General features: G+C 30.7%; 1 protein-coding gene across 2 annotated transcripts in view; it reads left to right on the forward strand.

Moving 5' to 3' along the window:
• The window catches only part of LOC113515685 (poly(rC)-binding protein 3), a 213219-nt gene that overhangs the window by 117779 nt on the left and 68875 nt on the right, over positions 1-26565 (forward strand). For both annotated transcript variants that reach the window (XM_052893433.1, XM_052893434.1), the window contains exon 3: positions 18861-18899. The gene's annotated coding sequence lies outside the window, so the exon portion shown is untranslated. The remainder of the gene's footprint in view (positions 1-18860; positions 18900-26565) is intronic.

Here is a 26565-nt window from a genome sequence, read left to right on the forward strand (position 1 = left end):
GGCTTCATCGCATCTCAAAAGCGACCTGTTTCGCATATAAATTGACGAATTTGCTTCCATTTACACCTTTGTGCCATACAAGCGACTCAGCGAAGCTCTAGTTCGTTAGTAATTTATAAACGCTTCAGTTTACACGCGCGAATGCTTCCTAGCTAATTACCTACTGTTACAGAGTAATTAAAATTCAAGATTATGGCTTCTTAGACTAATCTCGTAAATTGTAACAAACGATATTGTAACGTGACAGTTTGTATGTAGATAGGTAAATATATTATTAATCGCCTTAAAAACGAAGAGGTTCTAAGTGTATGTTCACGATATCTTCACGAATCGTGAAATAGATTCTTAGAATTAATCAAAAGGGTTTAATTGCATATTAATGAAACCGATACCAAACTACCGAACCTTTATGATTTGTTAACTTCTATAAAGACAAAGTTTTTTTTTTCGAAATAAGTGAGCTGTTATTGTTAAATAAAATCTCTTATTATCTAATCTGTTATTGCGGATTTTTAGTCTGTTTATTCTTATCGAATGTTAATATGATAAGCACTTATTCTGAACTCTGTTTATCTTTAAAATAAATACAAGATAAAGTATTTATTACAAGATTTTAGAGGTCAAAAATATATTCCCCAAATTCGAAATAAAGGACATCTTTAGATCGTCACAACCAAACGTGTTCAAGTATCAGGTCGTGCAGGCTCATAATAAGGCTCTTCCATCTGGGTCTGACCTTTGACATGCTCCAGCCTTCCCTCCCTTATCTAATCGCGTATCAATAGCTTCTTCATTTATATACCTCTTCGTAAACGAATAGGTAATATCGGAATATGATCGAACAGTCACTTTTTATGAATCTTTTACATAAAGTAACTGACTTTAATTATAATAATATTTGATAAGATTCAATAAAAATCATGACAATAAGGCTACTAAATTCCAAGAAGGTATACCATATAATTTCTAACCATAATAATTTCCCCCAACGACCTTACAACTTTGTTCTCAACATTGTTCTTACAACTCCTAACTTAAATAATATATTTATCTGTAAAATTTTACACGTTTCGAGTACAACTTCCGAAAAAAAATAGGTTTAATTCAAAATTATTATTTATGAATTAATTAACGTTTTTTGAGAATATATTGAAATATATATATATATATATATATATATATATATATATATATATATATATATATATATATATAGATTAATTATCTTTTTTGGTAACTCCATTGAATATTTCGATTAACCGATAGAGATTTCAATTTCCTTTAGTCACGTGCGCTGGGATATCGGATCCCGCGGTTGGCTCAGTCAGTAATGAGCAAGCGGATGGCAATTTCACTAGATGGGCTTTTGGTTACAGGGGAGCTTGTTTTTATGTCAATGTGCTTTTAATATGTCTACCTCGGTCGTGTCATGGGAGTAAAGCAGGCTGCATTTTATCGACTACCGCACCATTCGTGATGGATATTCTATGTGAATCTAATAATCTCGTTTTAAATATTTTGCAATATCTTTTTTATTTCATCATCAAAAACTGTTGTCTATATGAATTATTTATTATTATTTATTTATATATCGTAGAGTAAAAATGTAGCCTACATTTTTTTTCCAACACAGGGGGCAAACGAGCATGCGGCTCACCTGATGGTAAGTGACTACCGCCGCCCATGGTCACCCACAACACCAACGGCATTGCAGGTGTGCTGCCGGCCTTTTAAAAAGGAATATGCTCTTTTTTTGATACATATTAGAAAGAACAAGAAGACATTACTATCCTGTTCTAACTTAGACGTGTGCAAACCTCTCTACAAATATATTCTTATGCCCTTTATATAAGATTGCCGAAGGAATCCAACGGCAAACTCGTTTTCATTACCACATGCACAAGAAAGGATAAGTTGCTAGGCACAACTGTCTCGTTCTATTTCATGCATGCGATGTATTTCCATATCAATAAATACGTTTATCAATGTTCATTGTTTCCGGATACAAGAAACTTGTCATCCATCTCATGCATATAATTTATTGCCAACAAAACACAAGTTAGAAAGATTTGAATCTTACATTTGAAATAAATCAATAACTATAACTGAGAACTGTAACCGACGTCGATTTGAATCCCATTGATCCGATGTATTATTGAAAAATTTTAAATATTTTTTAGAAACTTTTTAGGTATGGCTTCACCTTGATAATGATGAAACCTTTTGAATGGAGGATAATATCAAGGTAAAAAAACCAACGTGAAGTCATTTAATTAATCCCAGTGCGTCTACAAAATTAACCCCGACAACGGAGGCTTATGGCGCCAAATTGAGTTGGTCATGAAAAATTTGGTAGCGACAGGTACGCTGTAGGATTAAGTTACACAAAATTTTAAATTATTTTGTTAAAATATTTTAGAAACTTAATAGACTATATGGATGTAATAAGTTCAATGATTTCTGAAGCTGCAGATAATGATTTTACAATTTAATATAATGAACTGACAATATTAGACTAGACTTTATATAAACTTTTCAGAAATCCAATCTACTAATTAATGTGGACGAATTGAAAAGTACCTAGATTTGATGATGAGATCTTTCGAGGCCATTTTTTTAACAAACGCTTTTCGTAACTACTTCAAAAACACAATGAATGCAAAAAAGAAGGGATTAAACTGTTTAAATTTCTAATTAATTCGTCTATAACAAAAATTATTTAATTTTTTTTATAATGTGCAATAATAAAAACATATAAAGTGACGTCTAGTAAACGGTATGGAATGGAAGGGGTTATAAAAGCTGACTATGCTTTGTTGAAAATTGTTGCCCATTCCTTTACGCCTTATTTCAAAAATTTGTCTCAATCATAGTTACGTACACAAATTACATTACTAGATATTTATTTCCAAGGCAAATGTAATGAATACATAAGATGACATAAATTGAATTTCCAATCATCAGCAGCAGGCAACAGTTTCCTCTTGTCAATCAGCACGATAAACGCTTCGGAGTTGAAATACCTATTTCCCGTCACACCGCCATACAGCATCGCCCCTCCTAACCGATATCATCTATATTCCTTACCATTCATTTTAATATTTTATATTGACAACCGGTAAAATGTTACTTCACACACATCCAAATGTGTAATTCATGAGACATTTGAATAAATTACACATTTTTGTTACAGAAAGCATAAGTATAATTTGTACATACATATATTTACTTTATAATAAAAACTGAACTATACAATTTACGAGAATTTTTAAACGTCTGTCAGGATTTTTTTCCTATTTTGGTGCATGAAGGAATACTATAATTACAATATTAGTATGTTTTAGCATTTTATTATAGTGTAATAAAAATTTACAATATTGTTGCTATATCAACGACGTCAAATGAATATGATTCAACACTATTACTTACATAATTTAACATTGTACCTACCTACTTTATAATTCTTAAATAGTATATAACAAGGCCGTAAAATCTGTTTCTCCGGTTACTTCTTCTAAAGCACACAGCGGGTTTTAATACAGATTTTATTTAGATATTTTCTATACGAGGTTTATTGTATCTAGTAAGTTTTACAAGAGCGATTAAATGATACTTCGAAATAAACTTTTGTATAAATAGATAATTGCATCAGTACGAAGTCAGGGCGGTTTGCTAGTATACAATATGAGGAAAAAATCTTGTTCAACTGTTCAAAGAGAGTTCAAAGAAATGTAAGTGACCCGAGCCGTTGTGTGTAATGTGTATTGGACATTATTCAGAAAAAGAATATTCAAGCTATTACTCAAGTAAGCGTACACCTGCAGTACATTAAACAAAGTACTGGAGCGGGTCTCGTAGAAATTGAATTCGAAAATATCAGAGAGGTGAGGCATTTGGAACGATTCCATAATATGGAGGCGAAATTTTCTGCAAACGCCATTCCCGTGGTTCTTGCTTACGATGTGACAATTCTATTAAATATTCAAATGTAATAAAGCCTCTGTTTAGAATTCTTTATGTTTTCTTTAATGGATGATATAGGAATATTAATCCTGCCAGCGTTACCGGTATATAAGGACGGCGCACCAGTGTGGTGTGATAAGTGAGGTGATGAGGTGAGGATAAAGTGTGTCAGTTAGCCCATCGTAACGTATTATTTAAAAATTAACGATAAATTTCAAAGCAAACTGCATGTTAGTCGATCTGCTATAGTGCGTTACTAACAAAATTATCCAAACAAATTCTTTATATCTTTGTTAATATCTAAACAAGATTTTTTATGGATTATACTGGAATGGCACCTTACCTGCGTAATTGGTATATGCCAGCAGAACACGAGTGAGGGATGATAACTGAAGATAAAAGTATATTGTGACGAATTCCACAAGAAATAACCAAGATGGTTTCCAAAGGATACCACGTGGAAGTTGATTTGTTAAAGTATAATTAAGACAGAGGGAGACTTTGTACAAAAGTCGTTTGCTTGGGTACCTCTGTCCCATTCGTGTTTCAACCGTGAAGCAGTTGTGTTTGCATGGCTGTGTTTCGGTTTGAAGGGTGGGATATGGCGTGAATTTACTGGGTACAGAGGAATAACACCCGAGTCCTCAGGAATATCAACGCATGGGGGGTATCATGGGCGAAACAGTATACTCTGTTATGTCCATGGTACTGTTCATGTCTATAGGCGACGGTTACCACTTTCCATCAGGTGGGCCGTCAGCTTGTTAGCCATTCTAAGTTGTATATAAAAAAAAAATTTAGTGAACCGTGCTCAGATACACGCGAGCTTGTTCTTGTGACCATTCTATATCAACAATCTAAATAAGTAAATACAAAAACTCTCAATTTATTATATTGTTTTTAACTACAGAAAATAACAGAACCCCCATAGATATAAACTTTTAACACCCATTTTAGCCCTTTGGAGGATTCATTGTTTTACACAAACCTAAATATTAATTCATAAGTTTCCAATACTTTTTCCCTTGAGAAAAAACGAAAATGGATAGATTTTTATACAAAAGCTCTCTTTTACCGCTTTAAGGGACGTATTTTATCGAAAATTTCTTAAGTCTCAACTGCTGTAGATTTAAATTTACAAATATAAATTTTGTTTTAATAACTTTAGTACTTTCAGCACATGATGATGAGTCAGTCAGGACTTCACAATAGGTATATTTTTTACTTATATCAAGGAAAATTTTATCTGCGAACAAAATCTCCAGAATCTGTCACTAGTATCGATATGTTGTATATACTGAACTAAGATGCAAGATCAAAAATATCTCAAGACCACTAATTAAACCTTTAATATATAAAAATATACAACTCAAAATACAAAAATAACAATCATGGTTAAAATAATGATAAATAGTAAAGAAAAGTAAAAAAATTAAAAAAAGGTTACTTTCCAACAATGGCTCTTGAAAAATGCCACACTATGCGATGCGGAAAAACTAACGGTATACTTTGCATAGTGCTTGCACATTAAATTGTATAATTATTAAAAATTAACGAAATACGTAAACAATATAAAAAGACAATGATTAAATAAGGATAATTGTTGTGAAATATGAGTTCCCGCCCTCAGTCATATTTCTCGACAATTATCCCAAATAAGTTTGTGTAAACTCATTTCACGGTAAATTGCTACGCTGTCTCATGAGGCAACCTATTAAATTAATAAGAAAAGATTGCGGAAAAATTCGGCCTGTACAAATTATTCCATGATCTATAGGTAGGTACTGCGTTTTACTTTTGTTTGATTTACTGTAACTAAAGATACTTTTATTATGGTTTGCTTATACTTTAAGTTGCCTTTCATGTAGTTATACATCAGTGGTGATTAAATGTATACTATATTAATTGTTAATACTAAATTAATCGTAATTTAATAACTACTGGTGTAACACTTACGTGTAATGAAATAAAGTTCGAATAGTTTCTGAAGCAATTCGTGATCCTTAGTTATGAGTGACTGTGATGCGGGCATGAGCCTGACTGCGTACCTCACAATCAAGGTATTTATTAAATTAAAAAATAATGTGTGCTTACGAAATACTAAAATTACTAAATTAATCTGATCCTAATATCTATCTTTTGTGTTATTCATATCTATAGTTGACAGTCGTTACTTTTCATTAGGCCATCAATTTGTTTGCCATTTCCAGTTGTTATAAAAACTTTATACTTTATATAGAGTTATCAATATTCAAAAACAGATTTATTAAGAATGGTCATATTAGTTGACTTTTCTGAATTCCCAAATATCTTTCAGCTAATATCGATATAAAATTTGGATGTAATTTTTCACTTCGGTCTATAAACTGAATATTTAATAGAAGAGTTAGGGAAACAACAACTGCAACAGGTTAATAAGTGTGTTGATGAATATTTAATTTTAGCCTGACCTTCAATTGTTTACCAATTTGATGGTTCTTTTTTTTAATCGTAAGGGTTACCTATGTTGCTTTTATATAATTTATTTAATAACGTTATAATCAAATGAGATTTTAGTGCAAGTACTTCGATAATTAAATTAATCAGATAAAAGAATCACTGAGTGTCATGTCGTATAGGGAGGTCAAGGATATGGCCTGGGATAGAACTGGCTGGAAGAAGATGCATGAATTAGTTGCACCGACAAGAGGAAACTCTTAAATGAAAAGAAGAACGACTTCGATAACTACGTTTAAAGTTTCTGAATTAAACTTCATTGATATATCATCAATCACTTTATTTTTATCCACTTAGATCATAAAAATGCTAATAAGGTATATATTTCGATATCGAGTAAAAAACAAAGTATCGGATCGGTGGATCGTTAAAAATTAAGTTCTAGTTTAATTAAATTTTGTCACAGATATATTGACATGGCACCTAATTGTTTACCTTTACAGAGGCTCGATCTACAAAATGAGTGGCCCTATTAATTTACTGAAAATGTGCTGTGATTAAAACTGCTCAGTGCCGTAAATAATTATAAGCATTAAGTTACTTTTCGCAGACAAATTGCCGATCGCAAACTGATTTATATATCTTACGTTTAAACTCATTGTTCTGCTCCTGAAATCTCAAACTGTAATCCTTTTCTAGAAACATATTGTTAACTTGCAAAGTTTATAAGAAATGTACATATATATATATATATATATATATATATATATCTTTTGTATGTACGTGGTATGAAACTTATATTAATTTCAAATTATATTTTTAAAATATAACACATCACAATTATATATATATAGCCAACAAGCCAACAGTCCATCTGACGAAAAGTGGTAACCGTCGGCTAATAAACTTGAATAGGAATGATATAACAGAGTATATTGTGTTGCCAATGATATCCTTTATGCATTGTTATTCCCAAGAACTATGCTGTTACGCCTCTGTACCCTATACTTTCATTGCCATTTTCCGCCCTTCAAACCGAAACACAACTGCTTCACGGTATAAACACGAATAGGATTCTGAGGAGTTTTCTCCTGCGAACGATCAGGCTTGTGAAATGAATATCCTGCTGAAGTTTTTGCTAGAGATTACAGCATTTACAATCAGACGGGCCATATGGGTGTTTGTCATTATAATAGTAATATACTACGTGATAATTTTGTATAGATATTTGAGAGCATCTATATAAAATTATCACAATTATGTTAACTTTACTCCTCACATAGACTGAGACGATAATAACACATACACACGTACAAAATAATATTATGATGACAATACCATGTATGTGTGATGACTAATCATATAAGAAAAAGAAACTGAATTAACACAGTTGAGTAAATATTAATTACTTATAAACTTGTAACTATTTAAAAGCCACGATTTGTTTAAGAGACAAAAGTTACAATTTAGATAAAATTGATGGTATCTATGATAAATAATAAAATTAACGTAGCGAGCGGTCCACTTGATCCTATCAATAAATTCTACTCTAACCAAAGCAAACCCCTCGCACCGGTAAACTGTTATACCGGAAACTCATTATAGTCTAAACCGACCGAGAAATCTTATAATCTTTCCCTTGAAAATTGAAAATCTTGAATAATTGAATATTAAAATTTATGGATCTGGAATTAAAGCTCGATGAAAGCGCTTTTTCATTTCGCAAAAATGTTTCTCTAAGTACCTAAATGTAGATAAAATACCCCATGACTATCGACTATCGACGTTATCACTCGGTAGTGGGGTACACTACCGAGTGATAACGTCGATAGCAACGTAATGAGAGAATATTAAAACGTTTCACTGATCGCAAAAAGCCTTACTTTCATTATTATACAAATATTAATTTAAACTGTTACTGATAAATACATTAAATTTAATTTCAATTATCTTCTTTTTCAACATCTGACATCTCATGAGACAATTTTAGCTGTAAATGGTAATTACATACTATTAAGAAAATAACTTTTCACATAAAAAAAAGTTAATGTAAATTATAATATGTCTGGATACATAATTGTTTATAATTTCACGTGTATAAACAGGGACTCTGCATTATACAAAATAGGCGAACGCCACGTTTGTCTCAGAAATTGAATATGAAATATAACGCTTTCATAACCTCTCTCTGCTAGACACTTTCCAGTGGCCAATTTTTGTCTTGATTTAGGTCTATCTTAAGTGACTCAGAATTTATGCTAACGTTCATTTCACTCAGCTTGCCTACTTAAATTCTTTGAGATGAACGAGTCATAATACGAGGTCATTTCACTTATTTGCATGAAATAACACTCTCAAATTGTACTTGTACTTTTTTTTTATTACAACTTAGAATGGCAAACAAGCTGACGGCCCACTTGATGGAAAATGGTAACCATCGCCTATAGACATGAGCAGTAGCATGGACATAACAGAGTATACTGTTTCGCCCATGGTACCCCCCATGCGTTGCGATTCCTGAGGACTCAGGTGTTATTCCTCCCAGTAAATTCACTTACGATTGTTCTTTTATTTTTGCTATAGGTGATTGTAAATAGCAGTAAATTAATGTACCATACAGACATTTGAAAGGAAGTTATGCACAAAAAATTCACGTAAATCAGTCTGGCAAAAGTTTAGCGAATACCTTCATATCTATTGTCTCTTTATGATTAAAATTTCCCCGAAGCGAGGGCACAGAGTTTTAAAATGAGACCCCAAACTTGTGCGTCGTAGTTTGAAACCAGGTTCGAAGGCAGGAAACAAACAGACTCGGCACGGGCTAATGTAAAAAGTTCCACGTAGCGTTACGCCGTTTGTTTGCTTCCGAAACATCAACGATCAAGTATTCCATCGTGGTTCACTAGATGTTGTTTATTGTACTACTTACATTACATACTTTCAAAGATATCTTCCCTTATCTAACGGTTTTTTTTTTGTTGTAAATTGTACCTCTTTTTAATATGAATAGAATTAAAATTATTTAAAGGAATAACACCTGAGTCCTCAGGAATGGCAACGCATGGGGGGTATCATGGGCGAAACAGTATACTCTGTTATGTCCATGGTACTGCTCATGTCTATAGGCGACGGTTACCACTTTCCATCAGGTGGGCCGTCAGCTTGTTTGCCATTCTAAGTTCTATAAAAAAAAAAAAAAAAAAAAAAAAAAAAAAAAAAAAAAAAAAAAAAAAAAAAAAAATATAATCTACAATATAATAACCTATGATGTGTCAATTATCAATCTAAGCATTAATCATCTACATCTTTCTCATAAACATCCTTAAAAAAATACGGCGTACTTAAACTAATCTGTATTCATTGACTTCATACATTTTTCGGGTAACACATCACCATCACAATTATCGGATTTACCAGCAATTTTACTACTGGGATTGTTTACTTCGTACCAATAGTCCATAATTAAACAACAAAGACCACGCTAGCAAGAACGAGAAGTAGCGAGCCCTTATTTATTTCCATAACGAGTCTACAAGACAGTCTGTAGGTATTGTGTTTTGGATAGCAGCCAAAAGTTCGCGACTCGGTAATATTTTTTAAATTCAATTTCAGTGAAGCCACAGTACTGTATCCACTCGGCTTAATGCACACCTGGTGAACGTTCAAATGAGATACTACAGGACTATTTGCTTATTTATGTGAGATTTTATTACCCCGAAAATGTCCACGTAACCACACAGCAATAAACAACAATGCAAACGTCGTCTAAATCCTCTAGTCTTCCGTCCAATGTCTCTATTATGTACGACTACATGTAATACAACACCGACTTTATATTTTTTTTTATTAAAAAAGTACACAATTTATAATATTTTCGCTTCGCATTAAAATCTCGTTTTGAGCTTAAGTTGTGTGATTTAAAAATGAATATTTATGCTACAAAGTCTTCAAACAGGTAATTACTCTTTGAAGTATGTTTTTTCCTCGAACTCAAAGTGCAATATTTATTAAAAGCTTGTATTAGGTATTTTTAGATTACACGAATAAATGACGGATTTTTTTTTTTTTTTTACAACACAGGGGGCAAACGAGCATGCGGCTCACCTGATGGTAAGTGACTACCGCCGCCCATGATCACCCACAACACCAGCGGCATTGCAGGTGTGCTGCCGGCCTTTTAAAAAGGAATATACTCTTTTCTTGAAGGTTATGTTGTCGTATCGGTTCGGAAATACTGCTGCTGGAAGTTGATTCCAAAGAATGGTTGTGCGTGGAAGAAAGTGCCTTGAAAAACGCACGGTGGAATATTTTACGGTGGGATAAATTAGTAAATAATTCAAGAACTTAAAGATAGTCTTTTCCGTTCTCATTTATATTAGATCATTAAAGTCTTTACATAATTTTAGAGGATAACATAAAAGTATCATTATGTATTCTTGGCGTGTTTAATAAGCAGAATACTCCTCTGCGAATAATATCTCAAATTTATTAAACTTTGCATTACTGAATAATTTGCGGGCAATCTGTTTAACTTGAAGATTTTCCTTGTTAATTCATACACGGTATGCATTAAAATAAATAAATAAAACACAGCATTCATAGAATATAAATGCTGGGAATAATCCCTTAATAATATGCGGGTGCATCCGAGCCTTCATTAGAGCAGTTAAGCTCCTCTCCCCTCCCCCTTCCGGTGCTTTATATGAAAGGTTCTTGTAAAAAATATATTAACACTAGATTTTACCAGCAACTTCGTACCCACGATCAGGATATGTTAACTGACCAGAAAAAAATTATAATCTATGTCCGCCTATATCTCAAATAGGTGTATATTACATTTTATGACCATTAGTTGAGCTATTAAAACACTAAAAGGTAACAAACAAACAAATCTACTTTTACATTTATGATATTAGTAAGGTTAGTGTTTTTTATTTGTTATAATATGTATAATATTCATTGAAATAATTATTACACGTTAATATAGAAAAATTTCTCTTTGAAATAATAAAATGTGATATAAAAAAATACACAAAGTTTCGACATAGCCATAAATCGCGCTTATGAATAAGGACTTCTATTGAGTTCGCAATTAATCCGACATCTCCGAATTTAAAATGTGAAAAAGCCGAAATATATTAATGCCAATACAGAGTGAATCATATTAGTTATTACTCAAAAAGATCAGAATTTTTAATTATAAATACGTATTAAAATCTTGTCCAATTTTTATATTTTCCAAAAATATTTTAAATAGTATATAGCGATATATTTTCATTCTTGATTGTTAATAAATGAAGTTTCTTAAACTTTACATAATTAAACATGAATTGGTATTGAAACTATTTGCCCAGAAGAAATGAAAACCGATTAGTAACTTTAATTTGACAAAAACAATTATATACTCTCTGAAATTATGATAGGTAGCTAGCGAATATTTTGATCATTTCATAATTTACCTGATACCTAGAAACGTATAACTTTGTTAACTGTCTCTTTGTGCGTCACATGACATATTAAAGTGAAGTCTGATATCTCTTGTCTTTCTTATATAATTACTTTCATAAGCATTAATTTTCAACAGTGTTCAGGGAAATACTTACCTATATATAAATATATATATATATATATATATTTACACAAGATTGCTTGCTTTATAGAAGGATCATTTTTCACAGAAAAATATAAGTATTTCGTGGGTTCCCTGCCCACAAAGTAAACGAATTAAATATGCAGTGAGACTACATAAAATTACGTAGAAAATATAACAATTATTCGTAATTGACTATATTTTTTTCAACAATTTTTTTAGATATTCGACATCTTAAAATTATTTCACTCTTCTATCTCTGGACAAATTATTATGTACGTAATTAAAATTAATCCTTGGCAACGAAGAGCAAATTAATATTCCTAGCACAGTGATTTACCTACTTGTAGTTACTAGGTAAACAAATCGATATAACAACGTATACTGTTTCGTCCATGATACCCCCCATGTGTTGCCATTCCTGAGGACTCAAGTATAATTCATCTGTACCCTGTAAATTCACTGCCACATCCCACTCTTCAAACCGAAACACAGACAAGCAAACACGACTACTTCACGGTTGAAACACGAATGGGACAAAAGTGCCCAAGCAAACAACTTTTGTACAAAATCTCCCTTTGGTGATATTTGTACTTTATAGATAGCATTGTGGATTAGAATAGCTTTTTATGATACCTCTTCACAGCCATGCAAACACAATTGCTTGACGGTAAAACACGAATGGGACAGAGGTGCCCAAGCAAACGACTTTTGTACAAAGTCTCCCTCTGATAATTTTCTGGTTACTGTCCAACTTCTTTTACTAAATCCTTACTATTTTAAACTTAATTGTAACTATGATCTAATATGATATAATCTCTACAAAAAATAAAGTATAATATATATATATAATTTCATAAAACTATGAAACTTTAACAGTCAACACACAGCGTATATTTTTCGCTTTAACAATAAGGCTCTAGTTTGTATGCTCGTCACCACAACAATCCCGTAAGAGGGCATTCTGAGGGCGCCATGAAAGCCACGTTAATTACGACTTCCTACGGGCCGTAGGTAGCTGAAAAATAAACTACCTCGAATGCAGAACGCCTATTGTAAATTTTAATATATTTTAATATCAGCCAAGTTGCCAACAATCCGGCTTTATAAGGTTAACGTTCCCGCTGGATAAGTATACTATTCTATCTGTTCTAGATTAGTGTATTGTCTTGTCATGTTATTTATGAGTTAGCTCTAAGTATACTACTCATTTTATGTGTACATAAAAAAAGTTTATTAATTTAATAATGAAATAAGTGAAAATAAAAATAATTGTCTGAAATTTTGAACGTCAAGAATAAATATATACCGACGATTGTAAAAATAATTTTCAAAAACAAATTTATAAAAAACAATATGGATTAATTGCGAATGTTCTTTTTTCGAAATCTTTAAAAAACAGAAAGAAACAAAATTATTATTTAAATATTTTTTTACTATATGTCTTTTATGTTATGTAATGCAACAAATATATAAAACAACAAGAAACAATGATAATAAGTTTTAATTCTTAAATTTTCAATTTAAATAAATTTATTTAATATTTTTAAGTGTTTTAAAAGTTAAAGCAAATTTTATGATTATTAGTTGAATCGTTGAGGAGCCAAGATATAAAAAAATTCTCACTTTTATATTTATAATACTAGTAAGGATAAATTTCCAAAAACATAATAATCTGTCTCTATTACCTTTAGTTGGGAAAAGCAAAGGTTTCCAAAAGTTTTGCTTGAAGAAATCTTATTAAATTCATGAGCTATTGTAACTAGAGTTTCTGTTTACATTACACTTTAAAATTTGAGGTATTTCGTCTGAGAAATTCCAACATTTCGCACTGGAGCAGCAAAATTTTTTAAACACCAATATAATTATTCTTTCTACCTTCAACGAAAACTCTTTGTTATTATAGACTATGTGTATTATACAATATTTAAAGTACTCAAAGTTTTCAGAAAATATAATTATGAATGGAAATTATCGTTTGTAATAATGTCGCAAAAATTATTATATTGAGTTACAGTAAAAAATTTGACCATATATTTTTGGATTTAATTACATAAATCTAAACTTCTTGTAACTATAATAATATAATATTAATATACCAGAGGGACACATTGTACAAAAGTCTTTTGCTTGGGTACCTCTGTCCCATTCGTGTTTCAACCGTGAAACAGTTGTGTTCACATGGCTGTTTCGGTTTGAAGGGTGGGATATGACGTGAATTTACAGGGTATGGAGGAATAACACCTGAGTCCTCAGGAATGACAACGCATGGGGGGTATCATGGGCGAAACAGTATACTCTGTTATGTCCATGATACTGCTCATGTCTATAGGCGACGGTTACCACTTTCCATCAAGTGGGCCTTCAGCTTGTTTGCCATTCTAAGTTGTATAAAAAAAAACTTATAAATAACAAAATTGATAACTATAAACTCGTATTACGTTGTATACAATAAATGTATTAAATGCTTTAATCGTGTAATTATGTGATAATATATAATGGAAAACAGCTATGGTAACAAACTAAATTAATCGGAGGGATGGTAAACTCCTCCTCCGCTACTTTGGATCCTAATATGGACAAAATCCCAATATCCTAATATGGATAAAATGTGGACATATGGAGTATTCATCACAACGCAAAACATCAACAAATTTCTCTGACTACACCTTTCTAAATTACGGTCACAATCAAATAATTTATAACTGGTATATATGTTAGAATCTTGGATAGATAGAAAAATAAATTAGTATTTTAAAATAACTTCAATAGGCTTAAATTTTTTTTTTACTTTTGATTACATTATTGTAACTTTTGTAAAGATCTGTGATTTTTTGAATAGCCTATGATAGTTGCTTACATATCAGCAAGTAACATAGGCTATATATGTTGTTTCCTCTCTATAGGTAAAAGATCTTTTAAAATTGGTTAAGTAGTTTTTGAGATTATCCATTACAAATATGCAATCAAATCGCTTCTCTTTATATTAAAAAAGAAACATTATACTCCTTATACCTATTGGCTTCAAGGAAAATGTAGATATTTGTATTATTATAAAACAGTTTCTCGTCCACACATCACTTTGGGCAACAATAAAGGAGCTTAGCAAGTTAGGTGTTAATACGATTTACTTTTATTAAAGTTGTGCCGTTGTTTGTTTACCGACTCGACTCGACCGCGCCACGAGATATTACTGTCCAACAAACTAGTGACTATAATATAATAACTTTTTAACTTTTTTTATGATACTTAGAATGACAAACAAGCTGACGATCTCCCTGATAGAAAATGGTAATCTTCATTTATATTTATGAATAGCAGAACCGAAAAAACGTTTGAAATTATAATATTTATAATAATTTGGAAAACTTTTTTTATTGGATCGTAAATTATATATAAAAAATACATACATACAATGACCTGAAAATACATACATTTTCAGACCTCACGTCTTCGTCTTCTAACATTACTATCATTAAAAAATTACTCGTCATTTTTGTTTAATTTTGTATCTTTCAATTTCAATACAAAAAAAATGTTTAGCAATTTCTAGTTTTTTTTTATATTATGTATCAGTTTTTTTTTTATTTTATTTTGTAGTTAAAGATATTAACATAATTCAAGTGTTTTAAAGCCACTGATATAGGTGTATTTAAACACATCACTTTTATTAAAAAAAAAAACATAAAATCATTCATTTTACGTGACAATGTTCGAAAAGGAATGAATTAAACCGTTACGCTCCTAAAGTAAAACAATTAACTTTCAAACAACATTTTTTTTTTAATTTTACCAAATATAAACGAATTCCTTTCAGACATTGTAAACTATAAAAGATCAATATTTTAGCTAAGGCTCGTTGCCTTGAACATTTTGAATAGGTGTGGCACAATAGACGTAGTTGGGATACTGCACAAGTTTGCTTAGGACGTGAACTCGTTCACTTCCATCAATCCCTTGCTTCCATTATTTATTTACTGTACAAAAGTCAAAACATCGCGCCACGGAACATGGTATTGTAATCCGTAAACCTTTGTCACAAGGCTTAGTTTGCAAAAAACAAAATATCAATAACAATCTTAGCTCAGATATTTTCAAACACAGCAATGTTATTTTAAATCGAACAAAAGGCCCTCGATCACGTAAAAGTATTGAAAAGATATTATTTTTCAAAAAGTTTTCTGCTTAGATTCAACTTGTAAAATTGAACTACCATTATTATGCTTGAATTTTCTTGTTCTACTTTCACTAACTAAACTAAAGTTTATAGAGTAAAACCTTTTTACATTTAATGTATACTCTGTCTGAACCTGAATTTGGCACATGCGACAATGCTTAATCAAAACTTCAATTAAATTTTCGTAATACCTTTCACCAAGCGGCCCCCGCTGTCGAGAGAGCCCACAAATTAATAGCTACGCTTTGGAATATGTTTTAATTTTAATATTTATCATGATCGTAGTTGATGAGTTTCTCTTGCTCTGTTAATTATCAATATGATTACAATTATTGTTTGTAAAAGTGAATAAAAATATATAAAATGTGCTTTCAACACGTAAAGTTTTAAAACTGAATATTTTTCTTGATATTTAAACAAACGTCTGTGGAAAAATAGAGCCTGTTAATTGTGAATCTATCTTGTAACTTACACATTTATCATGAATCATAGTATATAGATTACATATACGTTGCACATGATGATTAAATCAATATTTTTAGCATCAAGAATAAGTTTAATGAAATAGTCAATTATACTTTAAATGGAAAATAATTACGAGAGTAACCGGAAGAAAGCCCAAACAAAGCAAGTTGCGAATAATAAAGAAAGTATCTAGTTCACAATTAAAACTCAATTCGTAGCAGTCGAGTTCAGTTTATTTTTCCATTCGTAAATGATCTTGGTAGAAAGTTTGTTAATACTAACAAACGATTCGACGACAGCGCCAATCTAAAAACTCGCGCTTAGCACCATTTGTCTTTTGATGTATCTGATATAGTATATGTATGTAGAAACAATATACTAATGCTCTCAACTTATGGTCGTTTAAAAAGGTGATTCTCTTGTTGGATATGTATGTATAGTATGTAACATCTACTTCAACTTCTTTAAAGTTGAATAATATTAATCTGAAAAATCAAAAGTAAAATATGAAGCAAGTGCGAAGTTCGCTAGCAGAGTACTTCATAAATAAGCAGTCAAACATATTAAAAATTGTTTAATTATTCTTAAAAATTAAAAGATAATAATTGCGACATTGCTAATGTCACAATTATTATCTTTTAATTTACTTAGCACTTCGGCAAGCTTAAACTATGAACGGTTTTAATATACATAAATATGAAATTCCAAACGACAATATAGGTATAATAATCAGGAAATCTCACGTGTTCGACAATGACTCGTATTTTGAGATCTTTACAATAATTATTATCAATAAAAATAACGTTGTATTCCCATTATGCTTGTGTTTAATTCTTGAACTTTGAATTTTTTATCAAAAAATAAAAAAAAAATTAATTAAAAGATATAATCAATTCCAGTTTGTTTTAGATTAACTTTATATCTATAATGTACATTAACTAGTCCCCATACATTTCCTTTAATAATAATATATTTATACATACTTTGATAAAAAAATACATTTTTATATATTTTTTTATTTTATATGTATATAATCAACACTTATATCTTACCAAGAAATCAAAGCAATATCCAAAGGGTGAAAAACACTAAATGCCTTTATTGGACAGAACACAAACACTGTAGACGAAACGAGTAGTTTACTTAGGGCCTCGTAAGAAGCAAACGCGTGCTGCTAGCTAGATTAACCTTAAGACTATTGTTTGTTGGTTTACTGCTTTGTGTATCTATTTAAGAGTATTAATTCGCGTGCTTAGAAATAGTACAATATACTCATGTTCACTGAAGCGTTTGACGTTAAGTGATAAGATGACATATGTGTCTGTTACTATATGAAGTGTACAAGAACTTTTATGCATTTTGTTTTAAAACTGTGTTACGTACGTTTAAAGCTGTGTACGGCTATATTATTTTTAATAAGAAGTCTTAGAAATAATAATAATAAGTCTTAATAATAAGCTTAGATTACGATCATAATTCTAACTTACGTTCTACTACTGGACGCGAATTATTACAAGGAGATTATTAGCTTACAAACACCACGTCCACGAGGTAGTTTACTGTATGATTTTAATTTTATCAAAAATGGGGTTAATAAATCCGTTAGGCGCTAACAGATAACAAAGAAAGAAACAAAATATTTTTATATTTATATTATTTATTGGTAAAGATATTTAATTTTTTTGCTTCTGGCTATATATCAATATAAGAGCATTTTTTTTGTTTTATTATACCTATTTGGCTGATTACACTTTAAAATTCCACTAGCTGCCAACAATCATTAAAGAAATTCCATTGATTTTGTTGCAATGATCATGAGCAATATCCTGAAGTAATGGGAATTTTAGAGGACCGCTTTAATTTTTCATGTTAAAAAAGTATAATATAAAGAACGGGAATGATTACACATAATTGTTTCGATATTAGTTTCATTTAGCACATGTGTTAGTTAACAATATGGAAATAAGATCCCCTTAGAACTTCTTGTGACGCTTATCTGATGTTGTTGCTAGTTTACTTATGTTTACCATCGTTGATGTCACCGTGACAGAATTCTGAGGTGGGTCATGATTCCACTTGATCGTAAATCACTTTGTTTCTTGTATATATCATGTTTATCATACTATAATGTTGAAACCAACCAATTAAAGGTATTCAATTCGTTATTGTATAAATGCATTTTTTTACAAAAATATGCTTTACTTTATATTACTTTTTCTCTCTTTTCAGATTAATCTGCTATTGAAAACATCGTAAATATTGAGCGAGGTACGTACGTAATTTGCTGTTATTCTTTGTTTGATGTATTTCCGTATTTTACTTTTCCGGAATTCCTATTTTTCCGACAATATCAAACGGAGAAATAAAATGGAAATTAATTAAGCTTTTAATCGTGGCTTAATAATTGACAAGTATATTAAAATGAGTATATATTGAAATTTTCTAAGAATCTAAATTTGTATTTAATTAGATTTATATAAACCAATTCATGTACTTATATTGAGCAACAGGGCCAGAAGAAAAAAAAATATTGTTTCTATCGTTTTTTTTTAAATGGCCTTTTTTCTGGTATATCTTTTTACTCCAATATATTAAGTCATTATTAACTACATATCTGTATTATATTATTTCGACTGCATAGATAATAATAACTTAAAATAACTTCATATATAGTTCTAAAATGTTTAGAAATAAATTTAATTTACTTGTCGCCAGCCCAATTTCTTCTAAAAGTCGTTTCTTTCTTCGTCAGCCGGACTTAGTCGACCATGTTTGAATTCATTAGAAGGGTTTGTCTGCAAGTGCTGTTTGAAGTCTATAAAAAGAATTTTCAATGTTTAAGAAAGAGAAGTTTTACGAAGAAACCAACGTAACCGGAAAAGTAGGGTTCCCGTCAAAGTGTGTATTTCATAAGATGACAAATTTTCAGATAATTATTATATCGTCCATTTATGTAATTATTTAATAGAATTCTAACAGATTGTGAAGTATTTTAAGATGACTAATGAGTGAAAGGCATCCGGATAGGACTTATTGTTTATCTAAGTGTTTCGAAGTTAGCTTGCACTACGAGCGAGTAAAGGCATGTTTTGTATACATTCGTTGAGCACGTACACATTCAAAACAAGTTTATTTCGGTCTTTTCGAATACAATTCGAATGTCTATTTTACTATTATTTTTAATTCATCATATCAGCCATTAATAGTCCACTGCTGAACATAGGTCAACCACATAAGGGGGAGGGGATGGGGGTTCTGCAATAGTTCATTGGCTGAATTTTATTAAAGTTACGTTAACTTATTGGTTGTTAAATCAAAACATATTTCTCTGTCACTTTATATTTACGCTACTTATTATAATTCTCTGTTAATTTTTCGAATTTGAAATAATTAATTATATCTCTAATCAATTTTTATATCAGGTACCTTATTAATATTATTAATATTAATTCATTACAAAAAACATATGCAGTTACTTAAAAGTTTCTGAAATATGCGGCAGTGCGACGTTCAACTTGTTTTCGCGTAAGTAAGCTGTGTAAGTATGTTATACTGTAACATGACACTAAAGCGTACAGAGTATACATAAAGCACAGAGTACTAAGTTTGCTATGGTCAAACTTATCCACAAGGATGCACATGGCGACAGTAAAACCCACTTTACCTCAATGTAACTTCGCCACTAAAACAACTTAACCAACCACCGACTAAACATTTATTAGTTTCCGAGATAATATCAGAAGTACACCAGCTATACTACTTGCTATACCCTTACCCGAATTCTTTATTTATCTTAAACGCTTATCGTTCGATGTATGGTAATAACAATTTGCACTTTATCCTGGCCACAGACAACACAACTTTGATTGCCCAAAACAGAATGAAATGGTGACGGTTGAAGAAAACTTACAACAATGGCTGTGTTATTTTAAGGTTAAAATATGGCAGTGAAATTACAAGGTACGAAGGGTAAGGTATAAAATTAATCCACAGGAATAAGAACGCACTAAGTCGTCATAAGCGTCACAGTATATTGTATACAGCTATGTAAATTAAAAAATGTACGGCAATTCATGTTAACCAATGAAAAAATGGTGTTCATTGCCAGGCTGTCAATTTGTTTGCCATTCGAAGTTCTATAAAAATATGTCAAAAACAAATTTCTAGTTTTCATATTTGTTTGATATACACATATAAATAATACATAGAAAAAATCTAGCAGATAACAACTTTCATGATTTATTAACATAGAGTTCGTATGTGTCCAGTGACGTTTCATACAAATTTTATATCTGCAAGGTATCCCGTTAATTGGTCAGAATATCGAATATTTTTTTATAAAATAAAAGCAAACATGTTTCTATTCACCAATGGACGTACCTATCTAAAACAAATAGGCAATTTAAACATTGCCTATTTTTTTAATTCATTAATATCTCCCATAGTACACTAATTCAGTTAAAGAATGAATGATACAAATCTGTCGAGATATCTCGAAGAAATCTATGTCTATACAAACAACAAGAAGTAAATAATAAACTAAACATACCCTCTTTTGAAGTTGGTTAAAACGCTACCCTTACATGATAACATGCAGTCTTGTAAAATTCTTCAAAATTTTCTACATAACAAGATCTTTCTATACGTTTTTGATAATATTTCATGTAAAATAAATTATTACGCTTAACTGCTCACCTAACTTACTTTTCGTTGTAAACAAGTTATTTGCTTTATAGTTTATGTAAGTAAAGCGGTTTTGCCGACATTTCACGTTAAAATATATTCCGAAGTGGGGTTTAATGTAAAATCCCCTTTGGCCCATTATAATCGAAATTTTAACTCGATCCCACACCACAAATAACCGCAACCGGTTTAATTGGCGTAAAAATAACGATGTAATTGAAATTTACTTGTCGTGGAAAATATGCATACTCCACACATACTTTGCTTGTAGTTACATTTAATGATGAATATATGCTTCAATATCTAAGGTCTCGAACTATTAGCTGCTTATTATATATTTCTTTATTTCATTTATTTTAAGTTAAGCATCACGCTGACGACCACCTGATGGAAAGTAGTAACCGTCGCCTAGAGACGTGAGCAGTACCATGGACATAACAGCATATACTGTTTTTCCCATAATACCCCCCATGCGTTGCCGTTCCTGAGGACTTAGTTCTTATAAAAAGTGAAATATAAAAAGTGCATGATTCATTTGTGTACCAAAATTTCATTCACTTTTTTATCTATTTTACTTGTATATAATGTCATTTGAGTCTATTTACGAAATGCCATAATTTGTCAATGTTAGAATATAGATAATTATTTATGTTTATATAATACGAAATTATTTGAGCGAAGAAACTAAAATTTATTAGAATAAAACTTATATTGTGAGTAATTTCAGAAAACCTGTATAACATTTCTCGACAGAGTGAAGGACCGATGACAAAGATCTTCTGTTAATAATAAATATCAATTCTCGTCACAAACTTCGTAAGAAATGAAAAATAAAAGTTTGACAACTTTCGCATCTCTGACGTAGACGAAAATATTAAGCAAATTACGAATTTTCCCTCGAATTCAATGTTCGATAAAGATGATTAACCCTCGAAAATAACGAGTCAGCCCTCTTTGTTGTTATAGACAATGTTTCTCAAGTTCGGTAAAATTACTTTCCTTGGCTATACTTTAAGCAAAGACCGCGGGAACATTGTACGCTTTGTTTATGTTTGAAATTAGATAAAACCTATTAGGAATTGATTCAAACAACAAATTACACAGATATTGTATTAAATAAATTATTTTACTGTCTACAATAATAAAATATATAAATACAAACCTTCTTAACATACAAGCATAAATTTTTTTGTCGTCTTTCTTTAATGCATTTTGTAAAGGTCGGCACAGTCAAATTGCACTAAACTAACACTTAAAATATATTTTTAAGCAACTTCCAAAAAGACTCGGATGGATGCTTTATTACTATTATTATTTTACAAAATTCACATCTCCTGATGCTGCAAGCAGTATGCAAGAGCATTACTTTCTGCATCTTTCACTGACGAGAGCTGCCTCAGAATATCAATCGTCTAAAGTGTTGTTTCACTATTGGTTGGGATAAGACTTTTCACCGACAGAACTATTGGGGTAATTTCAATGGACATCACTCCCCACCTTTTGACTACCGCTGACCCTAGTCGGAATACTTATTCTTCTTTTTGATTTTGGCTTTCAGGAGGTTCAAGAGATTGCTTGCTGGTTCCTTATAAATTTTATGACGATTAAAACTATCATATTTTACCTTTGCAGAGTGAAATTTATTTGTAGATAATACGACTCCACATTCTGAACTCAAATATTATATTAATAAAATTGATGATAATATAAAAATATATTTACTTATAAGATCAAATATCTAAATGTGAACGGTTTCCTTTCTTTTCTATTTTAAATAAATATATTATTTTTTTTACATTCAATGTCCCTTTTTAGTGATATAAACTTACTAGTTCTTTTTTTCGGCTGTTGTTTCTCAAAATATACAAATAGTTAAAAATACGAATTCCATTATAAGTAATCCATTTTAACGTAATTAACTTCATAATAAATGTATGCTAAAGTTAAAACTTACATTTTAGTATACCTACTTTATAAGTATAGTGATGCAACCATTAAGGTCTTAATTTATAATTACACTATAGCTCTCTTGGAGAGTGAAACTTTCCTAAAGCGATAGTACGACGCGAATATTAGTAGTAATATTTTATGTGACCATTGTTACCAGAACTTAAGCAAGATTTCCCCCGGCATCGTGGCACCACAATTCATAATCAACACCATGTTTTATTATTCCACGTTGCAATTTCCGATAAACCACGCGAGAAACAAAACACCTATCTACGCATATTATATCTAATTACATTTCAAAATTATACGTATGTATATAGGTATGTGATCAGCATACGATGCCGATACATAAAAATTTTAATTAATAGAAAATATAACAGAATACAAAGAAGAGAAGATATTGCACATGATACGTAGAGAACATACATATGTACAAGTACAATTTTCTCTTGGAAATTATAAAAAATTGAGAGAAAATTGGTTGGGATAGGTAACAAAAAATAGAATTTCAGAGCCTAGTTAGGTTCATGCTTAATCTTGAAGCTGTAGATCCGCTTAGCAGTGGCGTCGTGTAACCGATGTTACATAGTTGTTAAAATATTTATGAGGAGACCCTTTTCTCATGGCTTTTTATACCCGTATAATGTGAGGAATTTATTGCGCTGATCCTTTAATGTAATTGAATGTAGATACAAAATTGATAAGATGTTGGACATATTTTATACACTAACCACTACAAAATATGTCAAGGCTTAGGCATGTCTATTTTACTTTTTTCTAAATTTATCGTTTAACTACGTATAACATCTCTACGTATATTATGAAATTTATCAGCCAAAGAAACATAAAATATTAGAAATAGACAAAATTTGTTGTTTTGCTAATAAGAAGTAAGCAATGTCACAAACAAATGCGAAGAATAAGTTTGTTTTTGCTAAAAGATAAGTAATAACTGGATAATAACGAATATTCACTGGAAATAAATGACAATTAAAAATATATATACGTACTTGCTTTCTTTTTGTGCAACATGAAATAGTCAACAATCGAACAGTGTACCTGATAAAAAAAATGGTAACTGTTTCCTATAAACACAAACAGCATCATAGATATCACATCTATATTTTAAAATACATATTTTAAATACCCGTAAATCGTTGTAATTTTTTTACTTTTATTTTTCCCAGAATTTGGTTCATATTCAAATATATTACGTGGCTTAACGAAAACATGCTTTTAACCATATATACACTCACATATGGCACAATAACTTTCATATAATTTAAATTTCTCTGTACAAAAGAATATTTAGGAAAAAGTAAAATATTTTTAAATCATTTTAATCCTAAACGTACATATTTCATTCAATAGTTAGAGATCTGTTTAATAATTGTACTTTTAGTTTAATAATTGTATATTTAATATTTAACTTCGCAATCAGTTTCATAAGTAAGGCCATCGATTAATTGAAAAAGAGAAAGCAATTTAAAAATTAAAACTAAATGTACACTATATATAACAGTGAAAACATAAACACAAAATTGCTTACCTGAGTCCAATGAAACCACAATCGGTTGGCCAATGCCAAACTTGCGCTAATTAGTTGGCTATTTTCACGCGAAAACTTCAATTAATTCCGTCAAAACCACGAAGGGCCGCTCGGTAGCCTTTTCGTTGGCTAGAAAAGTCAGAAGCGCAACGAAAATCGGCACGAAATAATGAAATTTCCAGTGGCGAGTCGTTTGGTACTTGTCGATGTTTCTTTGCCTTACAGTTCAGTTAGTTACAGTTTGTAAGTATTTATGCGATATAGATTATAATGCGATTCAGGTTTATACAGCACACTATTTGTACAAACTACAAAATTAGTCTAAATATATAATTAATACAAGTCTCTCTCTCTCTCTCTCTCTCTCTTTAACTATATGTATATTCAATAGAGAAATAAATATCTAATTCTTCCTGTATAGCTTAATTTTAAAGTACGTCTTATTTAGGATAAGTTATGATAACTCTTATATTTGAAATATTTTTATCTATCTAGATAAATAATATGTACATATAAAATCTATTTTATGTATATTCCAAACTTACATTAAAAATAATTTACAAAAAGAAAAGAAGAAACTCTTATAAAAATATGTCATAAAATTATAATAAACAAAATTGTCTATTTGTTTCCTCATTACGATAAAATTCTATATATAATAATAATAAAAAATAAGATACGTGCGTACGTAAGTCTTTTTTTTATTTGTAGAAACGATTGAAAAAATAATCAAATGCAGTAAACAGTGCAATACAAAATGACAGAAGAAATCACAGAGTCGACAGAGGCGCGAACTCGACGAACCGTTGCCAACTCGCGGACGTTGGGGATAATCTCATTGAATGATTTGATTTTCCGCTAAATTAGATAAAAGTAATGAAATACTCCCCCGGGATTTCGACAAACCCGACAAGACATTGAAAGAAATTTGCCAGGGAGCATTGATTTCGTAAAATGGGATATTTTGCAAGTTTTATTTCATTAGACGCATTGGAAATACAAAAAGGTTTGTTACGTTTTATTTTTTTATTTCCAACTTCATAATACTTCCAAGAAATAAATTTATCTACATGTAAATAAATATTGTCTGATGCAGACTTTAATTTAAAAGTAATTAAATTCACATGAACAAAATCACAATTACATTAAATGGAATAATAATAAAACAGTATATTAGATATATATATATATATATATATATAAGCTTTTTAAAACATGATAGCTAATAATAAATACTATTCTACTATATCCACTCATATGTAACAGTTAAAGTGTTATCTGAAAATGCGAGTAATGTTATTTCGATATCAAAAGTGCATCGGAGGTACCACTTCGTATTTTATTCAATTAGTATCTACTTATTTTTAAATTATTCAACAATAAGTGGTATATTTCACTGATTAAAGAAAACTATATATTTACCACGTCTCACATTCAGTAGAATACTGAGACCGTCCTTCGGTCGCGCAACGGCGCGCGGCGGCGTGGCACCTCACTCTCGCGGGGATGTATTCCCTACCTCTTATTCAATTTGAGAGCGAATCAGTTCCGCCAACCCGATTATCTTTCACGTCGGGATTTATATGCTCACAAGGAAACTCTTTCCGAGGTTTCAGCCATTTAAAATATTTCATCGTTCTGAGTCTTACGTTTAACTGTAGCGACTGCCTTTTGCAAGTTTATCACTTAGCAAACTGTTAGCGTTCACTTTGTCGTTCAAACGATCTTTTTGTCTGTAACTAACTGCGGCGG

Source organism: Galleria mellonella, unplaced genomic scaffold, assembly GCF_026898425.1.
Source record: "Galleria mellonella isolate WM207_F2 unplaced genomic scaffold, CSIRO_AGI_GalMel_v1 utg173, whole genome shotgun sequence".
Classification (NCBI taxonomy): Eukaryota; Metazoa; Arthropoda; class Insecta; order Lepidoptera; family Pyralidae; genus Galleria; species Galleria mellonella.